The 8,886-nt window shown below is 38.9% G+C and overlaps 1 long non-coding RNA gene across 1 annotated transcript; it reads left to right on the plus strand.

Moving 5' to 3' along the window:
* Positions 1-1,854: 1,854 nt before the first annotated feature.
* On the plus strand, positions 1,855-2,294 carry LOC114135023 (uncharacterized). The gene is made up of 2 exons (XR_003593518.1): positions 1,855-2,003; positions 2,085-2,294. It is a non-coding gene; the product is annotated as an uncharacterized LOC114135023 (long non-coding RNA).
* The last annotated feature ends 6,592 nt before the right edge of the window (positions 2,295-8,886 follow it).

The following is an 8,886-nucleotide window of genomic DNA, read 5'->3' on the forward strand; positions in this document are numbered from 1 at the left end:
GTTGGTGGAATCAAATAATGTTCTTATAGGTTACCTAGCAACAGCCTGTTGAGTCACTTGCGCAGCAGCAGTTTCTGGTTTCACCTCCATTCCTCATAATTGCTTAGAAATAAAAAAACAGAAATTAAAAAGCATTGTGATGTGAAAACTATGGATTAAACAAGAATGTATTCCAAATATTGAAAACAGAAAAACTAACAAAAACATTATTGATACAGATATAAGACACTTACTTCATGATATTGTAATATTGTTCAGCCTTACCATAATTAGACTATTTCTGTGTTTAAAATCCATTTTAATTAGTTATTATTTAGGATTATTTTCTGAGAAATTGAGTTTGATTAGTTTGAATGTAATTACTGAAATTCGTGGTTTGGGTAATGTTATCATTAACCAAATCTATATGACTCACAACAACATTTAATTTCCCTTTGGGATCAGTAAAGTTGAATTTTGAAGACAACACTTTACCTAGTGTAAAGTGTTGTCTTTACACTTGGTAAAGTGTTGAACTTTACCAAGATGAACAAGAAAATAGATGTATTTTCTTGTTCATCACGCCGTATGCTGCCACCTACTGGCCAACCAGTCTAAGTTCACAACTGGTGCGACATTATATTTCTGCTTTCATTGTTAACTGTCAGTTTCGGTCCTCCAAATGGGAAAACGTCTCTCTGCCGTGAAGCCTAAATTAGAAAAAAAAATTCTAATTCAAAATTAAATTCAAAAATACTTTATTGATCCAAAAGGAAAATTAAATGTTGTAGCTCATCAATTCAGATTCTTCACAGAGTTATTGCAGATGTGCTGTTGGCAGGAAAGATCTATTGTAGCGGTCTGTGTTACAGCAATTTGAAGAAGCCTCTGACTGATGATACTATGTTTTTTCAAGACGGTCTCATGAAGAGGATGGTCAGAGTTGCCCATAATTTTCTTAATTTTATAAAGAATCCTCCATCATTTCTGTCTTCTCTCTCCTGATTGGTTCAGTGCTGTTGTCTTGTCTCAGTTATGCTGGAGAATCATCACATAATAAGACACACATTTCTTAATCTCTGTCTAAATAAAAGATGATTGAAAGGGACTTTTTGATCAAGTCATCATCATGTCCTCACCTTTTCCACAATTTGTTACAACCAGTAGATCATCAAGTGGAGCAGGTCTTCTCCTTTAGTTGTTAGTCAACTCAAGTCATGTGACACGAGTTGACGGAGAAATGAGATAAAGAGAAAAGACAACAGAATTCAAAAAAAGAAAATCTCAGGTGTAGCATTAAATGAAAAGTGTACGTGTTGTTTTAACATCACACAGCTTTAAAATATCACTGTCAGTGTAACCTCCGCATATTTGCGTTCTTAAATTCCGGTATTAATTGGTTAGTGTTGCTTAAGCCACTGTCGGGTTCCGGGTTTTTTTGTTCTGTTTTTTCTTTATTTTTGGATCCTCTTGGTGGTTCACGGGCTGTCCACCAGATGGCGCCAGAGGCTGGTTTCCCGGGGGAGGCGTGCCTGTAGTTCTGCACACCTGACGATGATCTTCTCATCATCAGCTGGAGGTGAAAAGACGCTGACAGCCAGCACTTCGACGCTGGAGTGTTTTCGCCAAAACGGTACTCTGAGCCCCTCGGAGTCAGTCTCCGAGTTCGTTCCTCTGAGTTTCCTCTCGAGTTTTGTTCTCTGTGCTCTCCAGGTGTTTTCCTCTCGAGTCATTCCCTGGACCCTCCCTGAGAGACTTCCGTTGTGGCTTTTGGATTAAGCCCTCCTCGTGACGCCGTGGGTGGTACCCACAGGTGGCCCGAGTTCATCTGTCGGATCTCAAGATTCTCCAGTTTCACTTCCTCCGGCTGGCTGTCGGACCCTTCCCTCCATCATCGTCGAATCCAGAACTTACCTGTCCGCCCTCCACCGCCATCTCCCAGCCTTTGGACCTCGCTCAGCTCTGCTGCCCATCCGGAACCCGCAGCATCCACCCTCTCAATCCGAGACTATATCTACCAGAAAGTAAGAATTGATTTTCCCTTCTCGCACATCCTGTTTCCCAGCTGACATTGAACTCACCATTTCCTCTTCGCTGTTCTGCAGTGAGCAGCATTCCCCCCCAGTTTGGACCCTAACCACGCCAACATCTTTACTGGGTTATTGTTTTACAATAAATATTCTTCAACTGATTCTTTGTCTCCTGTGATGTTCTGCATGTGGGCTAGAAACCTAAACCCCAACATGACAGCCACGCCCTCAAACACAGGGGATATTTAAAGATTAAGGACCTATCTTTAAAATACGAAATAAAAAGAATTTAATAGATGTAAAGTAGTGTTACTACACACTCGTGTACAGTAGGTGGCGGTATGAACCTTAAAGTTGCTTGCGATTCCCGCATAATAAAAAAGAAGCAGCAGTGGCAGTATTATTATTGATGACGTAACGAACATTGGAAGTTGCTTGGATGGCATGAAGAGATCCTTGAGTCATTGGTTAACTAGAGATCTGACTATTTTTGGACGAACTCTTCTGTCCAAAGCTGAAGGAGTGTCCAAGTTAATTTATCCATGCCATTCTGCTTTCATCTCTGACAAGAATATTAAGAAAGCCGATTCAATAATCTTTCAACTTATCTGGAGGAATAAAACTCACTAAGACTTGGACTGACTTTATTGTCATTTTGCATGCACAGGGTGAATACAGAACGAAATTTCGTTGCATACGGCTCAGGATAATGTTTGAGGTTCCAATGTTGTGAGGTTACTCCAGAATAAAATAAAATACAGTATAAAATATGAATATAAATATAAAATATAAAGTGCAGGAATGACAGTAAAATAGAAGTTATTTAGCTCTGTACATGTGCAAGGTATAAAGTGGAGACCAGATTTTGAGTGCAGTCCAGTTAAGAGTTCAGCAGTCTGATGGCAAGTGGGAAAAAGCTGTTTCGGAACCTGGTGGACCTGCACCGGATGCTGCAGAACCTCTTTCCAGAGGGCAGCAGGGAGAACAGTCCATGGTGGGGGTGTGAGGGGTCACTGACGATGTTTCGGCCTCGGGACACGCAGCGCTGGGAAGAAATGTCCTGAATGGAGGGAAGGGGGGCCCCGATGATCCTCTCTGCTGTCCGCACCACTCTCCTCACGTTCTTCCAGTCGGAGGCGCTGCAGCCTCCACACCACACAGAGAGGCAGCTGGTCAGAATGCTCTCTATGGTGCTTCTGTAGAACGTCTTGAGGATGGGCGGGGGCAGGTGTGCTCTTCTCATCCTCCGCAGGAAATACAAACGTTTCTGTGCCCTCTTAGACGATCTCATCTTAAAGATTATGATAAAGGAGGAATTAGAGCTTTGGATTTTGAGGCTCTGATTGGTTCATTTAGAATAAATTGGCTGAAGACCTGTTTGTCTCATTCCAACTCAATGTGGTTTCATATCCCTAAATCTATATTTAATAAGCTCGGTGGCTTGGGTTTCTTGCTTAAATGTGATTTTGAGTTAACCAAGATTAATATTGCACTGTCTAATTTTCACAAGCAAGTTTTACATTTCTGGAAAATGATATTTACCCACAATTTTACCCCACATGGATCCGTTGTGTGGAATAACAGATCAATATTAATAAATGGAAAATCTATTTTAAAACTGACTGGTATGAAAAAGGTATTTTATTTGTAACTGACTTAATGGATAGTAATGGTGTTTTGTTAAATCATAGTGATTTTACCAACAAATTTGATATGAACTGTACTTGTAATGAATATCTAAAAGTATGCAAAGCTATTCCTGTAGCTCTGATCCATCTCATCCAAAACACCTTAAGATATTCAAATGTTACTTCATCTTTACCCAAACTGAAAATTGGGGAATATAGTGTGACTGAGGGAAAGTGGATTAATGTTATGCTTGTGACTGCCTTCAAATCTAAATTATTTAATGATTACAATAATAGGATCTTGATAACAACCAATCTGTCTATTATAAAGAAGGCGTTCTCCAAGTATTTAAGATGGCCGATTTCACCAAAGGTTAAAGAAACTCACTTCAAAATCTCTCACAATTTTTACCCAGTGGCTGAATTTTTGCACAAAAGATTTAAATTTGATTCAACCTGTTGTGCCTTTTGTGAATGTCCAGAGGAATTCATTAATCTCTTTTTTTCCTGTCCTTTTTCTTTTAAATTATGGAGAGACATTAAAAACTGGTTGTCCCTTAAAATTGAAGACATCCCAGAGATATTATTATAATACTATGTTGATGGCCTTGATAGTCAAATATCTGACATGGTAAATATTGTCTTCTTGCTTGTTAAATATCATATACACTGCTGTGAATGGAGAGGTCCTACACCTTGTTTTGATTTTTTTCTTAACCAATTTAAATTGTATTACACCTCATTGAAACATTTGAAATCTGTTTCTGCAAAAAAAAAGTAACTGCCAGTATCTCTACTTTTCTTTTGTTTTAAAATCTTGCTCTGTTGTTATTCATTTGCCTCACTGTTTATGTGCTTGCCTTTAGTCTTAGCCCCTTGTTTTATTTTTTATTTTTTTCTATCTATGTTGCAATGTTCTTATACCTAAACGAGTCTTTGTATACTGTTTGTTTAATAAAAAAAATTTTTAAAAAAAAGGACCGTGGCAGTATTATTCTTCATGACGTAACGCAGATATCCGTACAGGTGTCACGGTGACGTCGAACGTGGAAAAAAGGTGGATTCAGAGACGGTGTCGACAAGCTGAACGGACGATGGTGCTAGCTACCCGGTAGACGGAGAGAATTGTTGGTATTTGTTGGAAATACGAAGTTGAAAAAGATATTGGTCAGACCTTGGGATCGGAAGCAAATCGTGACAGGCAGGCTACCTGCGGCGGAGGCCGGCTGCTGTCTGCAGGAAGAGAAGAGTCAAACCAAACTTGGAGTGTGGAAAAGGCGGTAATTGGCATAAACTGGTGTGTGAATGGTTCGGATGGAACTGGAGATAGGTAATGAAGAAGAAGGGGAATGCGAAGGGTGGACGCCAGTGGGAAGAGGGAGAGGACGAGGACGAGGAGGATTCAAAGTAGGTGAAGGTAAGGGAATTAGAGATGGTCAAGGAAGTAAACGGGATTTTGAAGAAAGCAGTTCGGAGGAAGAGAGGGTAGTTAGGAGAAAAGTTGTGGATGAGAAATTTAAAGTAATACTGAAATTTAAGAGTGAGGAAGGTCAGGAAAAATTCAGCCCAATTGGGGTGTCAAGGGAAATTAAAAAGAAAATAGGAGACGTTGAAATGGTGAAGATCTTGAGAGACGGAAGTCTTTTGATAGAATGTAAAGATATAGAACAAAAGAGTAAGGCGTTCAATGTGGAAAACATATGTAAAAGAGCGGTGCTGGAGAAAAAAATGTTGGGAGAAAATAAAAAAACTAGAGGAGTGATATATGGCATCCCACTAGATGAGGATCTAGAAAGACTTAAGAAAAATGTAGTTGGAGCAAAGGTGTTCAATATGAAAAGGCTGTCAAGAACTGTGGATGGTGAGAGAGTGGGGAGTATGTCAGTTCTGGTGGAGTTTGAGGAAAAAGAGCTGCCAATGAACATAAAAATAGGATATATAAGCTTCCAAGTCAGACCTTATACACCTCCACCACTTCGGTGCTATAAATGCCAAAGGTACGGGCACATTGCGGCAGTATGTAAAGGAAAGCAGAGATGTCCAAAATGTGGGGAAGACCATAAATTTGAAGAATGTAAGGAAGATGTAGAAGAGAAATGTTGTAATTGTGGGGGAAATCATAGGGTCACGTACGGAGGATGCGAGGTTAGGAAGAGGGCTAAAGAAGTTGTGCAGATAAAAACAACTAAAAATATTAGCTATGCAGAAGCTGTAAAAAGTGTGAGGGAACAGGAAAAAAAAGGGATTGAGCAAATGAGAAGCCAAACAAAACAGCAAACTAAAATAATACCTGAAGTTAAGATCACTTACTCAGTGGAAAATCTAGTTTTATTCATAGCATATGTTATCAACTGTACTGATCAAGCTAAGAACAAAACCGAGAAGATTAAAATAATAGTGAAAGGAGCCGAAAAATTCTTGGGGTTTAAGGAAGGAACATGGGAAGAAATAAATAAAAAGTTAGAGGTGGAGAAGAAGTCGGGAGCAGCAGGTGAAAGTAGTTTATGCTAATACTTCAATGGAACGCTAGGAGCCTGATAGCTAATGGACAGGAATTTAAAGGTTATATAGACGAACTTGAAGTCCAACCAGATATAATATGTGTGCAGGAAACTTGGTTAAAGCCAACATTAGATTTTGTGATTAGGGGCTATGTTAGTATAAGAAGAGATCGAGAAGAGGGAGGTGGAGGTGGCTGCGGAATATTTATAAAACGAGGGATACAATATCGGGTCTTAGGAAAAGGGAAAGAACTAGAATTCATAATAATTGAAACATGGGAGCAGGGAGGTAAATTTAAAATAATAAATTTCTATAATCCATGTAAATCGTTAATGGCTGAAATAATGGTGGAATTATTAGAGTATTTAGAGGGGAGAGTAATCTGGTGTGGGGATTTCAATGCAAAAAGTACACTGTGGGGTAATAGTAATGATAAAAATGGGCAAATTATAGAAGAAGTAATAGAAATGAAAAATTTGGTATGTATTAATGAGAGAAGGGGTACAAGAATCAATGTTAAAACGGGGAAGGAATCAGATATAGATCTAACAATTGTATCGAATGATATAGCGGGTATCTGTGAGTGGTCAGTTGACAAGGAAATTACAATAGGTAGTGATCATTATCCTATAACTATAAGGGTAGGAATAATTGGAAATAATTTTAAAAACAGAGGGGAAAGATTTAACTTTAATAAGGCTGATTGGAGTAAGTTTAGATATGTGAGTGAAATGTATTTAGATAAGGTAGACTTTAATAAGCATATAAATGAAGTAAATGCAAATATTACAGAGATAATAATGGAAGCTGCAGAGAATTCTATTAAAAAGTCAGGGAGTATTAATGATAAGAAAAAGGTGCCATGGTGGACAAGTGAGTGTAAGGACGCAATTAAATTAAGAAATAAAGCCTTAAAGGTATTAAAATGTAACCCAATATATTTGAACTTAATTGATTATAAAAGGAAGCAAGCAGTAGTAAGGAAGGTTATTAAAAAAGCTAAGAGAGATTATTGGAGAAATTTTTGTAGTACAATAGGAAGAGATACAAAAATTGAGAAGATTTTGTCAAGAAAACTGGTATGAGGTTTGAGATCTATCCAGGTACACACAGAAAAAGGTGCATGAAAGCCTGAAGGAAATAAAGCAATCTTGTGTTTTGATTTATAATGATTGAGTGTTTTGATAAGGATTAAGTTGAACATGGATGAATACAATAGGTAAAATGACTGTATGTAAGTAATCACTGAATGATTCACTGAATGATTCTGAAGTGTACGAATCATGATCTGTAATAACATGACAACAATGAAATGATTAAGGTTTGATGATTTATAATAAGTGAAAGAGGTGATTAATGCTTATGATTAATGCTTAATGGAAATCAGCACATAGTTTTTAATATTTGACTGTGTTTAAAAGTTAATCAGAGGAAAGCACATAGGCTTTAATGTTAAAAAGAAAAAGGGAAAAAGCAGAAGGGGAACTTGTGAGTTCCTGCTGTCGCAAGCAGTTCTGAACAGATGGCCAGACGCACAGGATGGGTGGGGCAGTATGGTTGGCTAAGAACAACACGCTGAGGACAGGACGCTGAGGACAGGACGGTACTTTCCATCCCAGCCAGCAGACAGGAGGAGCCGAAGACACGTAAACTAACACTCCCCATACACATATATGGCAGAGAACTGTATATAAGCAGACGGAAAAGGAGAAGTTCTTGTTCTTTGTCTGCGGCACCGAAGTAGAGCTAACACGAAGAAGCAGATCGAGGAAACAACAGCAGACCACACCCAGAAGCCACGGGAAAAGCTGAAGCTTCGTGCCGCCAAAGGGAGACAAGTTCCAATCGTCCAACCCGGGTTTCTGATTCGATCGTCGGTCTTGCCTCAACCCAAACATTACAACAGACTTGGAGAAAAGACAAAGGTTCCGGAGGGATAAGGAGTTGGGTTTTCAAGACAATTGAACCCTCTCTACTTTGCTTCTATTCTAAAGAGGATTTTCCACACAAAGGACAAAGATTCAGACCAAGGTTTTCGGACGTTCCTGTTGCTAAAGATCCACCATCAACTGGGTATGAGTCGAACTTGCTTCCTAAAAAGCTATCTCAGAATCTGCGACATAGGTTAGGGAAAAGAGACAGTAGGGTATGATTGTACATGTTGATCTTATTACACTGCTCTTGAATTATATACAATTGATTATTGATCTGTATGTCACATATCCCTGCTTAAGCTTGCTTAATAAATTCATACTCTAAAATTCTAATGAGGTTGGTGGACATTGGAATTAATTGAGTCATTTACTCCTTTTTCAGTTCTTTTAATAAAGGTAAAACTAATGTACATGGTTCTAGTAAAGAGGAGGCTTCATAATTTCCTTTGGTGAGAGTAAAATAATGACCCAGGGACTTACATCCAAGTCACTAAATCTAGTCTAGTCGGTTCCAAGAGCAAGTTATATTTTAGAAAGCGAGCTACCGTTAACAGGAGTGGTTATTGGAATTATGCAGCTGTGAGGGCTACTCAGCTGACCGTTTCTTAACTGAAAAGGGTCGTAACTTCTGGATTGGAGGTAGTTAGAGCTAGACGAATCGCTTTCGACACCAGTTTAAATAGATTATCTCTTATAGATCTCTTTTAGGGTAATACCCAGGTCTTAGAGATTTTCCGGACCTGTTAGACAGAGAACTGGTCAGTAGTCAGCCCCGGAGGATTGTGACGAAGTGGGCGGGGCTAGCTATTGCAG

Source organism: Xiphophorus couchianus, chromosome 20 (genome assembly GCF_001444195.1).
Source record: "Xiphophorus couchianus chromosome 20, X_couchianus-1.0, whole genome shotgun sequence".
Lineage (NCBI taxonomy): Eukaryota > Metazoa > Chordata > Actinopteri > Cyprinodontiformes > Poeciliidae > Xiphophorus > Xiphophorus couchianus.